General features: G+C 45.7%; 1 protein-coding gene across 1 annotated transcript in view; it reads right to left on the bottom strand.

Moving 5' to 3' along the window:
* Positions 1 to 19,416, bottom strand: part of ABCB10 (ATP binding cassette subfamily B member 10) — a 244,031-nt gene that overhangs the window by 69,857 nt on the left and 154,758 nt on the right.

Raw genomic sequence — 19,416 nt, 5'->3', positions numbered from 1 at the left:
TTGTCAACATACAACTTACTGACTACTTAGAAAATAATAACATCCTCCAACAATCACAATTTGGCTTCCGCAAATATTTCAACACAGAAACCCTCCTCCTCTCCCTCACCGACCACCTACTCAAAGGACTAGACAAAGGCCAATCATACATCCTTGCAAGCATTACATCCTTGCATTACTTGCATTACAGCCCCTTTGTGCGCCCCTTCGTGCAGCCCTGGTTATATCTGCACCTAACTCCCTTCACCCGGCTCTTACTGGCCGGAGTCGGCCATCATCACAGCAGCAGTTCCACTCCCTCCTATCATTCTGAACAGTAGCTTCACTACAAGATGCACACCTTCGCCATCCCCATAATCAGCAAATGACTCAGAAGGCACGCTAAACCTACATCTCCTCCCATCATCCGACAACAAAGGCTAATTTCAATAATGACTCTCTCCTATCACCTCAATTTCTTGGTCTCTCACTCTTCTCACTAACACTTTTCAATGCACTCACCAAAAAACCCCACATTCTCAATGACTATCTGGTTGAAGTTATGCCAGACATCTGTGCAATCACAGAAACATGGCTGAAACCCACAGATACAGTACTAACGAATCAGCTTCCCACTCAATCTTATGACATCTTCTCTATCCCCAGACCCAAAAAAAAAAGAGGAGGAGGGCTCCTTTTAGCCGCTAAAAAAGGATTAGGTCTAATCCTACAACATTCAAATACAACAACCAATCTCAAATTTTCCTGCTTCAAATCTGATTATCTACAAATTGGCCTAATCTACGCCCCTCCAGGAACCCTAGATTCTGACCCTTCTCCCGTTATTGAACTCATAGCTAAACATTTCAACGCTGACAAACCAGCCATAATTATGGGAGACTTTAACTTGTACGTTGACGCCTCCCCACAATCCCCTAACTGCGAAACATTACTCTCTTTGCTCAGTTACATGGGATTCACTCAAATTGTTAACAGCACTACTCATAAAGCGGGCCACACCTTGGACCTTATTTTCATTAATGAAAGCATCTCCATCTCCACCAAGCCCACTTGCTCTCCGGTCCCCTGGTCAGATCACAGGATCATTGCCACGGCACTTGAGATCAAAAAGCACTCACAGCAATCCTTCTCGAATACCACGATTCAATTCAGGAAACCCTGCCCCTCAGACCTCCTCAGCAGTCAGCTCTCCAAGGAATTAACGCAACTCGACCTCTCTGACGCAAGTGCAGCTACCTCCTCTTGGATCAAAATCACCAATAAAGTTGCGGACCAAACCTGCCCAACCACCACTAAAGTGCTACAACCCTCTCCTGACAACAGGGAAACCATGGTTCAACCCCCATAACTTAAGTCCCTCAAACAAGAGCTAAGAAGGTAAAGAACATTGTTGGAGAAAAAACCCCCTCCTCCACGACGCAAGCCTCCTACAAATCCCTCCTCAATACCTACAGGAACGCAATTCATAGAACAAAGAAAGATTTTTTCTAAAAAAAAATACATCACTTCATCTTTGATTCGAGAGCGCTATTTTCCTACGTATCAGCTCTCACGAAACCATCCCCTTCCATTATTCCGGATGACCAAGCACTTAACAAAGCCATGGAACTGGCTAAATATTTCAAGGATAAAATCACCAAACTGACCAACCCCCTTATAACACCCTCTTTCGTTCATACTGCAACGAAATACAACTTTTGAATCCTTTGAATCTACCTCATCTCTTGAGATAGAAAATATTCTCAAGAAACTGAAACCTTCCTCTCACCCGTCGGACCCACTACCGACGAACCTTCTCATCACCATCCCAAATACCATCTCAAAGCCAATTGCAGAAATCATTAACTGCTCGCTAACACAAGGGCTAGTGCCAGACCAGCTAAAGCTGGCAATTCTTAAACCCTTGCTAAAAAAACCAAACTTGCCGCCAATGGACCCAGCCAACTTCCGCCCCATAGCGAACTTACCTCTGATCGCCAAACTGATGGAAAAAGTAGTTAACAAGCAACTTTCGGAATACCTGGAGGAAAATAATATACTCGCCCCTTCTCAGTACGGCTTCCGTAAATCTTTAAACACAGAATCCCTCTTATTATCTCTCATGGACACCATTCTCACAAACCTGGAAAAAAGACAACCCTATCTTCTTGTTCTCCTAGATCTCTCCGCGGCTTTCGACATGGTAAAACATGCAATACTACTAGATCGTCTCGCAGACATAGGCATCAAGGGAACTGCACTCAGCTGGTTTAATTCATTCTTGTGTAACAGGTTCTTCAAAGTTAGGATAAACAACAAAGAATCACATCCCGTCCCTCTCTGACCAGGGAGTCCCCCAAGGTTTCTTTCTCTCACCTACCCTCTTCAACATCTACCTTCTCCGGCTCTGCCACTTACTCACAAATCTAAAGCTAACTCATTACATCTATGCGGACGATGGACAATTCTCATCCCGATCAAAGATTCCCTACATAAAACCATGACCCACTGGAAACAACTGCCTTCAGTCAATTAATCATCTGCTCTCCAGCCTCAACCTAGTTCTCAACTCCAACAAGACGGAGATCCTTATCTCTCAAGACATCAACTATGCACTTCTTAACTCACCAAGCTCTCCTCAACTTATTAACTTAAATTTGAATCAATCACCCTATGTCAGAGATCTAGGAGTCTTACTTGACAACCAGCTAAAGCTAAAAAAATTTGTAAACAACACTACAAAGGAATGTTTTACAAACTGCAAGTCCTCAGAAAGCTGAAACCCGCTCCTTCACTTCAACGACTTCCGTATGGTGCTGCAATCCATCATTCTATCTAAAATTGACTATTGTAACTCACTGCTGCTCGGACTCCCAGCCAACACCATCAAACCTCTTCAGATGGCTCAGAACTCCGCCCCCAGAATTCTCTCCAACTTTAACAAAAGAGAACACATCACCCCCATCCTTCGGAACCTCCATTGGCTGCCCATTAAATACAGGATCCTTTTCAAAGTTCTCACAATTATCTACAAAGCCTTGCACAACCTCTCTCCCCTCATTTTAAGCACCCAACTGCGCCCTCATACATCATCCAGACCCATCAGAAGAGCATACATAGGCATGTTGTATGCTCCCCCCTGCAAATACTTCCTTAAGGAAGCGCGCCATATCCACATCAGGCCCTACACAATGGAATGCACTCCCCCCGGACCTCCGACAAGAACACTGCCCAATGGCGTTCAAGAAAAAACTCAAAACTTGGCTTTTCAGCCAAGCCTTTCCTGAAACTTAACTTCTCTCACCTTGACTCGCAACGGGCTTGTCCATAATGTCTTTACATCCCTCTCCATTAATCCCGCCCTTAATGCTCATTTAACTGGTCCATTTATCCTGCACCTCTTCCGAAAAGATCTCCTACCCTCATATAGGTCCAGATCTCTTAGCTCTTGTCGTTCTCTAAAAGGTTATTCTCAACTCTGTATATTTGTAGTCTGCTAAAAGTTTGTCAAAGCTTATGTTTTTAACCCATTTAAGTAGTGATGTTATGCTGTTCATGGATCATTCTGTATTCTAATGTATTTATTCATTCCTGTAGTTCATTGCATGTTTTTTTACTCTCGCTGTATCTACATGTGTTTTTTATGACTGTATCTACTTATTTTTGTAATCTGTCGCGGTCTCTTGGGCCGATTCATAGTTTAGAGCTTATAATATTAGTTCCTTTGTCCTGGTTCTCTTATCTCCTGTTCTATGTATTGCCAGCGTGCGAATTTGTAGGTTCAATGTAAACCGGTGTGATTTGTATGTCATACAGGAACGCCGGTATATAAAAAGTTAAAATAAATAACAAATATCTGCGGCATTTGATACCTTAAGTCATAAAATCCTACTGGACCGCCTCCTGAAATTGGCATATCAGGTACCCCACTTCAATGGTTCACTTCATACCTAAAAGGCCGCCAATACAAAGTCAGAATAGGGAATCACGACTCCAATGCAATTAACCTTGCCCAAGGAGTCCCCCAAGGCTCTTCACTTTCCTCGACTCTGTTTAATATATACCTCCTGCCCCTCTGCCATCTCCTTTCCGAACTCGGCCTCACCCACCATTCTTTGCAGATGACGTACAAATCGTCATCCCCATAACAAACTCCATACCAAATGCACTCACCGCTATAAACAACCTCCTCACCAGCCTCAATCTTGCACTCAACTCCTCAAAAACGGAATTCATGATAATCTCACCCCAACACAATCACAACTCCCCCCCCCCCCCCCCATCAATTCCAATCACACATCACGTAAGGAACCTTGGCGTCATCATTGATGACCAACTCAGCCTTAAAAAATTCATCACCACTACTATGAAAGACTGTTACTTTAAGCTACAACCCCTGAAAAAACTAAAGCCCCTCCTCCACTTCAATGATTTCAGAACAGTGCTTCAAGCAACCATATTTTCAAAAGTCGACTACTGCAACTCACTCCTACTTGGCCTCCCCAAAATCCACATTGCCCCCCCCCCAAATGCTCCAGAACGCAGTCGCTCATATTCTTACCAACACCAGAAGGAACGAGCACATCACCCCGATCCTCAAACATCTACACTGGCTACCCATACAACAAGGCATCCAATACAAAACCCTCAACATCATACACAAAACCCTACATAACCAAAATATGAAATGGCTAAATAACTCCTTAGTCTTCCGCAACACAATAGACCAACCCCGTCCCCAATACTCAGCAACCTTAAACACACCCTCACCCAAACGTACCCACTATAACTCCACCAAAGAGCGAACCCTCTCCATTGCAGGCCCCACACTATGGAATACTCTACCCCCTGACCTTCGACAAGAAACAAGCCCACAAAAATTCACACAAAAACTAAAAACCTGGCTTTTCTTACAAGCATACACTTAACCCGCTCTTTAAGCCCCCCACTCCCCCTCACCAGTTGCCAATATCCGTAAACAATGTAATTATCTATGTTGGGGGTTTTTTATATAGCTTACCCCCACTCCCGTTAAACATATAGCCAATCCAAAACCTGCAAGCTTCTAATATTTGGTAAACTTTTGTTATTATTTATGTGTCATATATATAGTTTCACCCCTTGTTCCTCTCCCCTGTAGCTACAACTCACTGTTTAATTCCACTGTTTTCTCTGTAAAGCATATTTTGCTATTGTTATGTTTTAATGTAAACCGATGTGATGTATCTAACGAATGTTGGTATAGTAAAACCTTTAAATAAATAAATAGTAACTCGGGGTGAGGTTTTGGTGGTGGCTTAGGTTTTGGGGGACAGTTTTACATGCACAGTCAGAGGTACGAACAGCACAGTATACATCAGTGAAGATTTGATGTGATTTGGAGTGAGGAAAGGTTATAAAAGATTAGATTTGTACATTGCTTGCTGGCCACACAGCCCCGCAACCGGCTTCATGCACCCATTGCCATCCCGCCGTGGCAGGAGCAGGCCCTTGCTCCCTGACAGCGGCAGGGAGCCGCTGCCGACACAAGCCTCTCCGTCCCGGTGCTCCATATGTCTCCCCTGCCTCCTCCAGGGCCGAGACGCCACCAACTTCCTCTCACATAGGACTTCCCCCTAGGTGTGCACGCACACCCCCTTCCCGACTCTTAAGGGGCCCGCAGCGGGAAAATGCTGCCGGCCCTCCTTCAGTCCCTCAGCCTTATATAAGGCTGCACCCTGCTGCTAGCAGACGGCTTGGCAACAGGTCTCCTCGCTTCTGGTGAGCAAGAGTTGCTCCTGAGTTCCTGGTCTCCTTCCATGCTTTCCTGGATCTTCTCGGCTCTGACCCTGGACTGGGCACTGACCATGAGTAACGCCGCCTGCCTCGACCCCTTGCCTGGAATCTGACCACGAGTGACGCCGCCTGCTCCATCATCATAGAGACACCATGTAAGCCAGCTGGCCCCGGCACCCAAGGGCTCAACCTAAGGGGAATGTGGGCTGGTAGTGGTGAAGTTCCAGTGGGGTCTCTGCCTGTCTCCAGCCTCACCTACCGATGGTAGGGACTTCTGGGGCTCCTCCCCACAGGTAGCGTCAACCCCCCCTCGGTCCAAGGGTCCACGAGCACAACACTTATATTCTCGACCTAGTTTGAGGCACTCTCTACCTAGCCACTATCAAGCTAGATCAAGAGTACAATGTACAAATCTCAGCTTTGTGTACCTTTTCTCACTCCAAATCACATCAAATCTTCACTGATGTGTACTGTGCTGTTCGTACCTCTGGCTGTGCATGTAAATCTGCCCCCCCAAATCTAGACCACCAACAAAACCTCACCTCAAGTCACTAGTTGCCCCTCCTACAATGGTATAAAAAGTTGACTAAGATATGTGCCTCCCCAGAGGCTCTCTCTCTCTCTCTCTCTTTCCCCTCCCCCCCCCCCCCCCCCCCCCCCCCCCCCCACCTTTTCTCTCCCCTGCCCGAAATGGGATTTGCAATTTTTAGCGCAAATCCTGTTTCGGGCATATAGCAAAGCATAACGCCAGAAAAAAAAAAGTATAGTTATTTCCGGCATTAAAACCCACGATAACATGCATTATACTATCGCACGCAACGCTAAGCACCCCTCCTTTTAATGTACTCCGCCCTAACTCCTCCCATTTGGGAAACATTTTAAAATTTGCATACGCATATTGCAATGCGTTATGACATTATCATGGGTGTTAGAGCCCTAACACCTGTAATAAGGCCCTAACGTATTTGATAAATGACTCTGTTAGATTGTGAGCCTTCTGGGGATAGGGAAATAACTACCTGAATTTAATCTACTTTTAACTGTTCACTACCTTGTTGTTAAATCACATCAATGTTTTTCCTCTAAAAACTTGCTTAGGGCTGACAAATTTGCACTGCTGTGTACAATATATTGGTTTGCATCCTAGACAGGAGGAACCCACTGAACCAAAAAATATCAAAAAATTTGTCCAACTGATTTTGTGTTGTTGCTGTAATTATTTTTGATGGCAAAATGTTTAAAAAAAAAAACCTTTCCTTTGAAGGTGATGAAATTTGTAACTCCCTGATAGACAATACTCCCATTTGTAGCTCCATCAGTAAAAAGAAATTATGTGTGAGATCCTGGTAGAATCACTTATTATTTGCATAGAGCAATAAAATCTCTTGAATGTATTTTTCCTAATGTAACAAAGTTCCAGTATGGGAAATCTTGCTGCATATGTAAAACCCAGTGTCCCCTTTATTTTTATTTTTTGCTGTGCTCCACTACAAAGAGAAATACATATTAGTTACACTGGTCTGCATTCCACTATGCAAAAAATGTTGAAAGCTAGGTTGCCATTAGAAATTATTATTTTTTTTAATGGCTATGAACCAGGGAAACCATGGTTCAAAATCCCACTGTCACTCCTTGTGACCTTGGGCAAGTCACTTTACCCAAGAAACAAGATGGCTAGCAGCGATAAACACAAAGAGAAGGATCGGTAAAAAGGACTTTTATTGAATCTTGCCAGACCCTGGCCGAGTTTCGCTCTTCTAGGAGCTGCCTCAGGGGCTTATCAGCCACATTTGTTGGCTCTTTCACGAGCACTGCAGTCTAGCTGATGGCAAACAAGTATCGATATTGATGGTGAAACTATCTTTACACTAGTGTGGTTTCAAGCAATAAGTATATTTCTCATACACAGTCCGTATGTATGAAAAGAGTCAACGTTCAATACCTTAAACTTAAAAATAGTGTGCTCCTGGAAGAGCCAACAGATGTGGCTGATAAGCCCCTGAAGCAGCTCCTAGAAGAGCGAAACTCGGCCAGAATCGGGCAAGATTCAATAAAAGTACTTTTTACCAAGTCACTTTACCCTCCATTACCTCAGGTACAAAATTATATTGTAAGCCCTCTGGGAATAGGGAAATACCTATAGTACCTGAATGTAATCTGCTTTGAAGACAGATCCAAGTGCTGAAAAGCGGAATATAAAAATCTAAATTAAAAAAAAAAAAATTGTGTAGTGATTCTTTTTTGTATCTTTGTAAACATTTGGATGTCTAGAACTGAACCCGAAATTTAGAATGTAGGTCTGATAAATGCTTTATACCAGGGTTCCCAACCTTTTTGGGAGCGTGGACTCCTGTGCAATCTCTAAAATGTTCACAGACCCCCAAATGCTTTTTGTTTATTTTTATCTGCAGTAATATGCCATGTACAGAAAAGTTATTAGTGTAATAATAAATAAATAATTATATGCACCCTAGACTTATTCATAATGGGGTAGATTTTCAAAGATGTGCGTGTTCCTATATAACAGCGTGCTCTGCTGTACGCATAGTGGGCGACATCTATTTTTTTAATAGTTTGCACACTTGTGCGCGCACTATACAAAATCCGCGTATGTATTGGCCATGATTTAAGGGTGTTGGTCATGCCACAGCACAGGCAAGTGTACTTACACACTTGTGCACCTCCTGCAATCGCACACACGTGCCCATGCGAATGCGAGGACGGGACTTCCCGCTTCGCCCGCTCCCCAAGATGGCTGGCAGAAGCAGGCAGCCAAATTTCACCACCAGGAACAAACTGCTGGGGTCCCTGGTAGAGAGAGAAAGATCTCTGTTCCCCATACGTGGCTGTAGGATGGACTTTCCACGCCTTCGGAGGGCCTGGTGGCGGGTGCAGGCCCGCATTAATTAAACGTGCCTCACACCCCCGTGGAGTAAATAGACAGTCTTTATTACAGCAGATGGGGGTTCTGTGGGAGTATGAATGTCAGGTTAGGCCTGAGAGGAGGAACCAGAGTGTTATAGTTTAGGGTATTGGATGGAGAGTTTATGTTAAAAGATTATTGGCAAAGCTTATTACCTACATGAAATTTAAGCTTAGTATCATGGTTCTTCAAGGTTCATAAATGTTGTTATACCACTTAGTGTTACACCCAGCAGGGCACTGAGGTCCTCCCCAGGGTTTAACAATGCATGGAGACAAACTGGACTCTGGTAGGTGATTACTCGTAATTACCGGTGGGGAAAGGAAAGAGCACGCACATGTTGAGTATAATCCATAATAGCTGCACGCACACATTTTGCAGCACGCACAGCTCCATTGATGTTAATAGGCGGTATGCACATCATTAAAATTAATGGGCAGCGCACACAAATCAGCCAGCGCGCACAAGTTCTGCATCAATTTTAATTGCCGGCGCGCGTAACTGCAATCCATGCTGATAGGACCCACCTGTGCACGTAATTTACACAGCTGTGGGTGAGAAACGCGCAAACTGGGCTCCCTACAAAAGGATCACTGGTACACTCAATGGCCACCTTCACCATGTCTCAGGCACATGCAGCTCTGATTCGTAAGCCGAACTTCTTACCAGCTGAGGTTGACATGCTTGTCGAGCATGTCATTCGGCACCAGAATCTGTTGTGTGGTCCACAGTCTCAGACGGTGGGTGCATACAGGAAAGAGCAGATCTGGAAGCAGATCAGGCACGCTGTCAACTCGGTGTTCCACCTCAACCGGAGCATTGGGGAACTGATGCACAAGTGGAGGGACCTGAGGAGAATTGTGAAGCGGAAGCAGGCCAGGAGGAATGCAGAGGGAGAAGGCAGCAACATCAGCTTCACTCCCTCTGAGCAGCTCATCCTCAGCACCTTGTCTGAGGCAGCTGTGGGAGGAGTTGGTCAGCTTGACACCATGCCTTGTGTAGGGCAGGAAGGTGATTAGAAAAAAAAAAGTTTCTGTAACCTGCACTAAGAACCATCTAGCACTGCTACTTAACCAAGCCTTTTTCTAGCTACTCAACTAGTAAATGTTTTCTGGTACTGTATGGAAAGCCACATTGCTCACATCTGTAACTATCTGTATGTACACACTATAGAGTACAGCAGTTTAGGTTACGCTTTGTAAGGGACACAGGGGCCATTGTATTTTGAGCATTCATTATCCTAGGATAGTAGGAATGCATGATTTTCACATATATGTACCAAGCCAGCACACAGCTTGTAAGTATTGCAGCTTTGGTCATATAAACTAGGACCAAGCGTGCAGTGTTCTTTCATGTGTGTGAAGAAATGCAATCTGTTTGATTTTTGGCCTATTAAAGCTGTGTCTTTAAGGTGTACTTGCCTAGCCTGTATATTAAAATGCATAGGGGAGGGCCTGTTAGGGCCTATGTAGGCTGACCAAGTAGCTGCTGTTCAACATGAAATACCAGGAACATGCTCCTGGCTTTACACAATGTGTTCATATTTTCATATGGAGATCACTAGAGAAAGCAGAACACGTTTGTGAGGAAAGCAATGGATTGGCTTTTCACCCTTGACAAGGAGCTGTAAGGTCACCCTAGGCCTAGCTCCTCAGCCACTTCACACCTTACAATGTCCCTAGCAGATAAGAAATGTCAGGTGTCCCTGCAGTGCACAGAACAGTGATGGTCTCAGCTATACACTTTCTGGATTCTTCCAAGGACAGGGCCTTCTGTTTGTGAAACTGGTAGATTATGACCCAGTTCTGTGCAGCACAGTGACAGTGCTCTGTCCTGTGAAAGTCCTAATCCCCAAGTGCTCTGTTTTGTGCCTTAAGCCCTCCCCTCTGCCACAAGGAATACCACCAGGAGTATAAAGCTGGGTTCTGGACATTTAGAATGCCTGAGTCATTCATAGCTCTATACCACTGGATTAGTAGTGAGGTGTATGTACTGTACCATGCATGCCATATGAACCTAAGGACCTAACACATCAATTGGCAGTGTGTGCTCATTTGTTTATGATCTTTTTTAGGGGAGCCAGATGATGAGTGACCTGGACCTGCACCTAGCTGACCCCAAAGCCAGAACCTGAACTGGTTGCCAGTCAGGCTGAGAGACTGCTATTACAGCAGAGTGCCAGACTCTTGGACGCTATCTCCGGCCTGCCTGATGTGGTGCGGCAGGAAGCAGAGTCCCTCCTGTTAGGATTTTTAGGAATGTGGGCCCTGGGCCGAGGTGAGAGGTGTACTGCCCACGGGGAGGAGCCCTGTGAGCCTCACCTTCGGGAGGCGAGGTCTCGGCTGCGGGGTGCGTAGCACAGCAGGGTCTGGAGAGGGAACAGAGAGAGGGCGAGCTGGAAGGACAGAAGTTGTTGAGAGGATGACCCCAGGGGGGTGGAGCCACGGAGAGTTAGCACGGGAAGCTGACGTCAGATGCTGTTATAATTAGTGAGGTTTGGGTGGAACTTTGAACACTGTGGCAGCTGACCACGCCCACGGGGGAAGTCCCGTGAGAGGCCACAGGTCAGGCTCAGCTTAGGATACACAAACACAGAGATTGATCTTTTATTAGACAATGTGATGAAGCCACCAGAGGTGGTAGTGGTGAGCAATAGAAGTAGCCCGGCTGGGCTAGTTTCCCTCAGGCGCTGGAACAGCGACTCCTCCGGTAGCAGTACTATAGTGGAAAGAACTGAGAATGAGAACAGTGGAATATGTACAAGCCCCAGTATGGAGAACTCCAGGATAGGAAGAGCAGGCCCTCGAGGAGCGAGTACCTGATCCCTGAGAGCTGAGAGGCTAGAAGGTGATGTACTCACACAGCGGTTCCACGTAGGAGATGGCACCAGGGCTGGAACGGAGGCAGGCCCTCGAGAAGCGAGTACCTGGTTCCAGGGAACAGCTCTGAGGTGAAGATGGTAGTACTCACTGGTGTTGAAGATAGCGAATCCTTCCAGGCAGAAGAGAAGGTATGAGCAGGCAGCGAGTCAGGGAACATGGGCCCTCTAGGAGAGAGTACCGGTTTCCTGATAGCGACCTGAAAAGCAAGTGAGACCCCCGAGGAGTGGGTACCCCGTTAGCATTAAGAGTTCAATGGAATTGGAGGCAGAGTAGCTGGGTACGGAGAGCGAATCCCATCCATAAGGAATCCCCATGCTAACTCAAAGGCTAGTAAACAAAGTAGGCTTTAAATATCCGGGCAGTGGACATCATCACAGGGGGACACCCCTGAGGTTCGTGCCAAGTAGGAAATGAGAGAGGGCCGCGCGGCACACGTGCCCTAAGGTACTAGTGGAGCATGGCGGGAGGCAGTGCCCAAGCCGGTCCGGGAATGCCGGAGAGGGCGGCAGGCAGACGCTGCGGTAGCCAGGCGTCTATCCACAGCAAGAAGAGGAGCAAAGAAAGAAAGGTAAGCAGAGTGAAGCCGTCGGGAAGGGCCGGTTGCAACAGCTACAACTCGGAAAGTCCTTGAGTCTTCTATAGAGAAATAGAATTAAACTGCCCGCGGAGCGGGGAGTGTACCAGGAAAGTCACACAGACACAGAGGTGCCACGAGGTCTGTGAAGTGGGGTATACCCAAAGAGGATTCCTCTGTAGAGATGATGTGGCAATGGTCCGCAGAGCGGGGTATACCGATGAGGGTTCCTCAGTAGAGATGTAACGGTAGTGGTCCGCAAAGCGGAGTACTCACTGAAGAAGTAGCAATAGTTCCAGAGGAAGACTCGGGGAATGGGGCAGGCAGTGGTCCTAGACACAGGGCCCTCCGAGGAGTGGATAGCCAGAGACGAGAAAAGGGCCCGCGAGGAGCGGGTACCCGGGACATCTCACGCCAAGGAAGAAGGAGCTGGAACGGGATGTCCGTAGTGAGCGAAGCAGATTTAGCAATGAGGAAACTCATTGCCAAGTCGTAGGCAGACAGGGCCAGCCGGCTTAAGAGTCCACGATGAATGATATAATCCGGGGGGGATGCCCCAGAGGGTCCCCCCATGACATGCTTAAGACTGGCCTGAGAGTGCGAGCGTGCGCGCCTAAGGAACACTGAGGGCAAGATGGCGGTCGGCAGTATCCACGCCATCCAGGGAGGCCCGGGAACACCAGCTGTACCTTCCTGCAGCCAAGAACTGGAACTGCCCCAACCTCCTCTGCCCTCTGACGGTAGTGTGAGCACTGGGAAGAGTCCACTGCGCAGGAGCTCTAGGTTAGGGCAGTCAAAGCTTCCTGAGGCCAGAAAGAGAGGACGGCCAAGGAAGTGATTTTTTATTTTGTTCACTTTTATTTATCTGCACTTTATTGTAAATAAATCCACTTTCACCTTATGAAATGGCTTTCTGTTAAAATGCTTCTTTGTTGTATAGCCTGCCTTTGACTCAAGAGATGGATTTCTTGCAATTCCTCCTGAGTCAGATGCTTCTCCTCCTCCTCAATCTCTTGAGGGGCCTCCTCTGACAAAGGTACGTGTCTGTTAAGTGCAAAGTTATATAGCATACAGCAGGCTAGAAAAATCTCACACACTTTAGGGGGACTGTAAAGAAGACATCCTCCAGATCTTTCTAGACAGCAGAAGCGTGACCAAGTAAGCCAAATGTTCTCTCTATGACAGCCCTGGTCTTACGGTATTGCCCTGTTGTAGCGAGCCTCATCTTTTGTTGATCCTGTCTTCTGAAGGGGAAGGAGATAAAGTGTTGTGTTTTGCAGAGCAAGGCAGCCAGGTCCTGCTCTAGACACCTTGAGGTGGCAGACTGAGTGATTCCAGATGTCACTCCGAGCGGTGTTTGGAAGGTGCCGGTAGCAAAAAAGGCCAGGGCCATAGTCACCTTGAGGTGAACTGGCAAGGCATGGCCCCTTTGGGTGATTAAGTTGCATGTCAGGCTCTAACATTCGGCAGAGGTACAGTATGGTTTCCTTATTAAATCTGAACCTGCGTATTACTTCCTCCTCAGACAGATCCAGAAATTGTGAGCGAGTCCTCTATGTAAAGGGTACCTCCTCAGTCTCAGCATTCTTCTTCTCCTTTGTTTTATAAATTGCGCCTGCCTCTGGGCAGGCATAGGTTGCATGCACCGGCCAAGTGTGGGCATGCGATCCCCCGGCCTAGCGGCCCCACAAAGGCCTCTGGCTACACCCCGCCCCTTTTTTCAAGCCATGGGATATGCGCGCGTTGCTGGGCTTATGCAAAATAGGCTTGGCGCGTGTAGGGCTTTTAAAATCTGCCCCTAACTGCACTAACCACATCTTCTGGCAACAAATTCCAGAGCTTAACTTTGCGTTGAGTGAAAAAGAATTTTCTCAGATTAGTTTTAAATGTGCTGCTTGCTAACTTTATGGAGTGCCCCTAGTCCTATTATCTGAAAAAAAAAAAAAAATAACCGATTCACATTTACCCATTCTATACCTTTTCATGATTTTAAAGACCTCTATCATATCCCCCCTCAGTCATCTCTTCTCCAAGCTGAACAGCCCTAACCTCTTTAGCCTTTCCTCATAGGGAGTTATTCTATCTCCTTTATCATTTTGGTCATCCTTCTCTGTGCCTTCTCCAGTGTAACTATATCTTTTTTGAGATGCGGTGACCAGAATTATACACAGTACTCAAGGTTTGGTCTCACCATGGAGCAATACAGAGGCATTATGACATTTTCTGTTTTATTCACCATTCTCTTCCTAATAATTCCTAATATTCTGTTTGCTTTATTGACTACCACAGCACACTGAGCAGATGATTTCAATGTATTATCCACTATGCCACCTAAATCTCTTTCCTGGGTGGTAGCTCGTAATATGGAACCTAACATCGTATAACTACAGCATTAGCTATTTTTCCTTATATGCATCATCTTGCACTTGTCCACATTAAATTTCATCTGCCAAGGTCCTCCTGCAATTTATCACAAGCCACTTGTGATTTAACTACTCTGAATAATTTTTTATCATCTGCAAATCTGATTACCTCACTCATATTCCTTTCCAGATCATTTATAAATATATATTGAAAAGCACCGGTCCAAGTACAGATCCCTGAGGTATTCCACTGTTTACCCTTTTCCACTGAGAAAACTGACAATTTAATCCTAATCTGTTTCCTGTCTTTTAACCAGTTTGTAATCTATGAAAGAACACTGCCACCTATCCCATGACTTTTTACTTTTCTTAGAAGCCTCTCATGAGGGACTTTGTCAAACGCCTTCTTAAACCTAAATATACCACATGAACCAGTTCTGCTTTATCCACATATTTATAAAACCCTTCAAAAAATGAAGCGGATTTGAGGCAAGATTTGCCTTGGGTAAATCCATGCTGTTTTCTATTTAAAGAAATATTTCTATTTAAAAAAATATTTAAACCATGTCTTTCTAATATGCTTTGTGATTTTGATCTTTAGAATAATTTCCACTATGTTTCCTGGCACTGAAGTCAGGCTCACTGGTCTATAGTTTCCTGGATTGCCCCTGGAGCCCTTTTTAAATATTGGGGTTACACTGGCCACCCTCCAGTCTTCAGGTACAATGGACAATTTTAATGATAGGTTACAAATTTTAACTAATAGATCTGAAATTTCATTTTGCAGTTCTTTTATAACCCTGGGGTGCATACCATCTGGTCCAGGTAATTTGCTACTCTTTAGTTTGTCAATCTAGCCTACTACATCTTCCAGGTTCACAGTGATTTGGTTCAGTTCATCTGACTCATCACCCTTGAAAATCTTCTCCTGAACTGGTATCTCCCTAAATCCCTCATTAGTAAAAACAGAAGCAAAGAATTAATTTAATCTTTCTGCAATGGACTTATTTCCCTAACAGCCCCTTTAACCCCTCGGTCATCTAATGGTCCAACCAACTCCCTCACAGGTTTATTGCTTCAGTTATATTTGTAAAACTTTTATTATGAGTTTTTGCCTCTATGGCCAACTTTATTTCAAATTCTCTCTTAGTCTTCCTTATCAATGTTTTACACTTATCTTGACAATGCTTATGCTTTTTCCTATTTTCTTCAGATGGATGCTTCTTCCAATTTTTGAAGGATATATTTTTGGCTAAAATAGCCTCTTTCACCTCACCGTTTAACCATGCTGGTAATCATTTTGCCTTCCTTCCACCTTTCTTTATGTGGGGACTACATCAAGACTGTGCTTCTAAGATTGTATTTTTAAACAATGTCCATGCCTGTTGTACACTTAATTTTGAAGCTGTAGCTTTCAGTTTTTTTCTATTTTCCTCATTTTATCAAAGTTTTCCTTTTGAAAATTTAGTGTTAAGGCTATAGATTTACATATTGTCCCCCTTCCAGTCATTAGTTCAAATTTAATCATGTTATGAATACTATTGCCAAGTGGCCCCACCACCGTTACCTCTCTCACCAAATCCTGTGTTCCACTAAGAATTAAATCTAAAATAGCTCCCTCTCTTGTTGATTCCTGAACTAATTGCTCCATGAAGCATTCCATCCTGGAATTTTATGTCTCTAGCATGTCCTGATGTTTCATTTACCCAGTCAATATTGGGGTAATTGAAATATCCCATTATTACTGCACTGCCAAATTAGTTAGCTTCTCTGATTTATCTTAGCATTTCATCATCTTTAAGATCATTCTGGCCAGGTGGATGGTAGAATACTCCTGTCTCTATACTCTTACCCAACACATATGGGATTTCTACCCATAGATTCTACTGGGCATTTAGTCTCTTGTATGATCTTTATCTTGTTGGAGTCTATACCGTCCAGACAAAGTGCTACACCCCCACCAAGTTGATCCTCTCTATCATTGCAATATACTTTGTACCCTGTTATTGCATTGTCCCATTGGTTAAATTCCTTCCACCAGGTCTCTGAGATGCCAAGTAAGTCTATCTCATCATTCACTGTTATATATTCTAACTCTCCCATATTACTTCTTAGACTTCTGGCACTGGCATACAGATATTTCAAAGTGCATTATTTTGTTTGTATTAACAACCTGCTTGACAGTTGATATGTATAATTTGGAATTCGTTAGCTCAGGTGATTCTTTACTTTTTTTTTTTGTTTAATCTTTTTATTAAGATTAATATATAATGACAACATAGAGATTGACATCATAGAACAATACAGCCATAGATATGATATCTCTTTTCCTAATCAATTGTAACATATATCCAAAAAGTGTGTTACCGGAAGAGGGAGAAGCAATGGCCAAACTGTCAAACAGAACCCAACATGATGTCGTTTGTCCGTGTGATTTTTCTTTTATAATTATGATTCTTTACTTATACGCACATCGACTACTTTTGCTTTTATTGGAACTTCTCTGTTGGGATACCCTAACTCCCCTGTTTCATTAGTATCCTTCAAAGATACATTCCTCCAAACCATGCACTACTGATTGACTGTCTGCTTTCCCCCTTTCTCTAGTTTAAAAGTTGATCTTTGATGGAGTTTTGGGAACCGTAAAGCTAAATTTGTTGGGTGGATTGGCAGGCTAGATAGGCCATATGATCTATTTTTCTGCTGTCACATTTCTATGCTGTAGTTTTCTGTGTGTTCCTGGCTGCTACAATGCACTATCAGGCCGATACAGTAAAGTTTGCAGGAGAGCGGCGCACACACAGGCCAGTGTCCTGTGCGCGCGATACAGTAAACTAAAATATTTAAATTAGGGCCGGCGGTAAAAAGAGGCGCTAGGGACACTAGCGCGTCCCTAGCGTCTCTTTTTGGACAGGAGTGGCGGCTGTCAGCGGGTTTGACAGCCGACGCTCAATTTTGACTGCGTCAGTTCTCGAGCCCGCTGACAGCCACGGGTTCAGAAACCGGACACCGGCAAAATTGAGCATCCGGTTTTCAACCTGGGAGTCCATTTCAATTTTTTTATTTTTTTTTTTACTTTTTTTTTTTTTTTAACTTTCGGGACCTCCGACTTAATATCGCCATGATATTAAGTCGGAGGGTGCACAGAAAAGCAGTTTTTACTGCTTTTCTGTGCACTTTCCCGGTGCCGGCAGAAATTAGCGCCTACCTTTGGGTAGGCGCTAATTTCTGAAAGTAAAATGTGCGGCTTGGCTGCACATTTTGCTTTCTGAACTGCGCAGGAATACCTAATAGGGCCCATCAACATGCATTTGCATGTTGCGGGCGCTATTAGGTTCGGGGGGGTTGAACGCACGTTTTTGATGCGCTATTACCCCTTACTGAATAAGGGGTAAAGCTAACGCATCCAAAACGCATGTCCAATCGCGGGTTAACAGTGCGCTCCACCGGAGCGCACTGTACTGTATCGGCCCGTGTGGTAGTCTCCAATCTGAGGCTACCATGTTTTAAAATGACACACAGCCACAGAAGGATGTTTAAAATTCCATGGGGGGGCTAGTGGAACTCCATCTCCCAATGCATCTTCCTTGGATGACAACTGGTCCCAAAATGCCCACAAGGCGTACCGTATTGCCCGAAGTTCCAGAAAATTTATCTGGCAATGTGCTTCGGTGGTGGTCCAAAGGCCCTGAGTGTGCAGGCTGTCTGTGTGGGCTCCCCACCTCTAAGGAGAAGCATCAGTGGTGAGGGTCACCTGGGGCAGTGTGGACTGGAAGGGAAGTCCACATTTCAGATTGGGGAGGGCTTCCCACCAGGTCAAGGCAAGCTTGAGAGGGTCCATGACTGTGATCAGAGCTTCCAGATCCTGGGACGCCTTTTGCCACTGAGACTGCAAGGCGCAGTGAGGGGTCCTCATGTGGAGGCAGGCTACGGGTGTCACATGGATGGAGGCTACCATTTGGCCCAGCAGGACCCGGCCCATCCTCCCTGGCAGTGGTGGCTAGCCCCTTGCACTCCCGCATCCCCACTGCCTGCTCAGCCTCCCTCGGTCCCTTCTGCGGGCTCCTCGGACTCTCCCTGCTCTTCTATGGACTCCTCCAGTTTCCGGTGGGTCTCCCCACGTGTGCTACGGGGAGACGCTGCCATCCAGCGGCCAGCTTCCTCCTAGCTGCGTGCATGCGCCTCTTTCTCTTTTAAAGGATCAGCAACAGGAATCCTACCCATGGCCCCGGATGATGACATCATCAGGCCCTGCTACTTAAGGCAGGGTCCGTCATGTTCCTTGCCTTGGCAACAGGTCTCCACGCTTGTCGTGTGTTCATTGCTCGTCCTAGTTACTGACTTTGTTCCTGGTTCCTGATCTTGCTCCTGGTCCCAGTTCCTGATTCCATTCCTGGTTCCTCCCTAGCTTTGCTCAGATTGGCTACTGGCTTTGACCCCTGCTATGTTTGGACCACGCTCAGGACTGATTACTGGCTTTGACCCTCGCTTCGTTGGAACTACCCTCATGACTGATTACTGGCTTTAACCCTCACTTCGTTGGAACTACGCTCAGGACTGATTATTGGCTTGACCCTCGCTTCATTGGAACTACGTCCCGGACTGATTCCCATCCTTGGCTCTTGCTCCACTGCACCATGACGAGCTCTGCCGCCTGTCTCAACTCCAGCCTGTTCCTGGCTGCGCCTTCCTTATCTCTTTGGACTTGGCCCTCTCAGGCTCCGGCCTTTTGATGTCCAAGCGTCACCTGCTCTTGTGTCTTGCCCTCCTTTGGCGCCTGGGCCTCTGGACCCCTGCCTCATCCGGACCTGTCTCGGTCCCTCCGATACCTCTGGTGGTCCCTGCCTACCTGCTATACCATCTTCTGTGAGTCGCCTCACGGAGGCCTGCCTAAGACCAGCTGGCCCCAGCAACCAAGGG

Source organism: Rhinatrema bivittatum, chromosome 3, assembly GCF_901001135.1.
Source record: "Rhinatrema bivittatum chromosome 3, aRhiBiv1.1, whole genome shotgun sequence".
NCBI lineage: Eukaryota > Metazoa > Chordata > Amphibia > Gymnophiona > Rhinatrematidae > Rhinatrema > Rhinatrema bivittatum.
The sequence above is the reverse complement of the archived record's forward strand: the minus strand, read 5'-3'. Positions and strand labels throughout refer to the sequence as shown.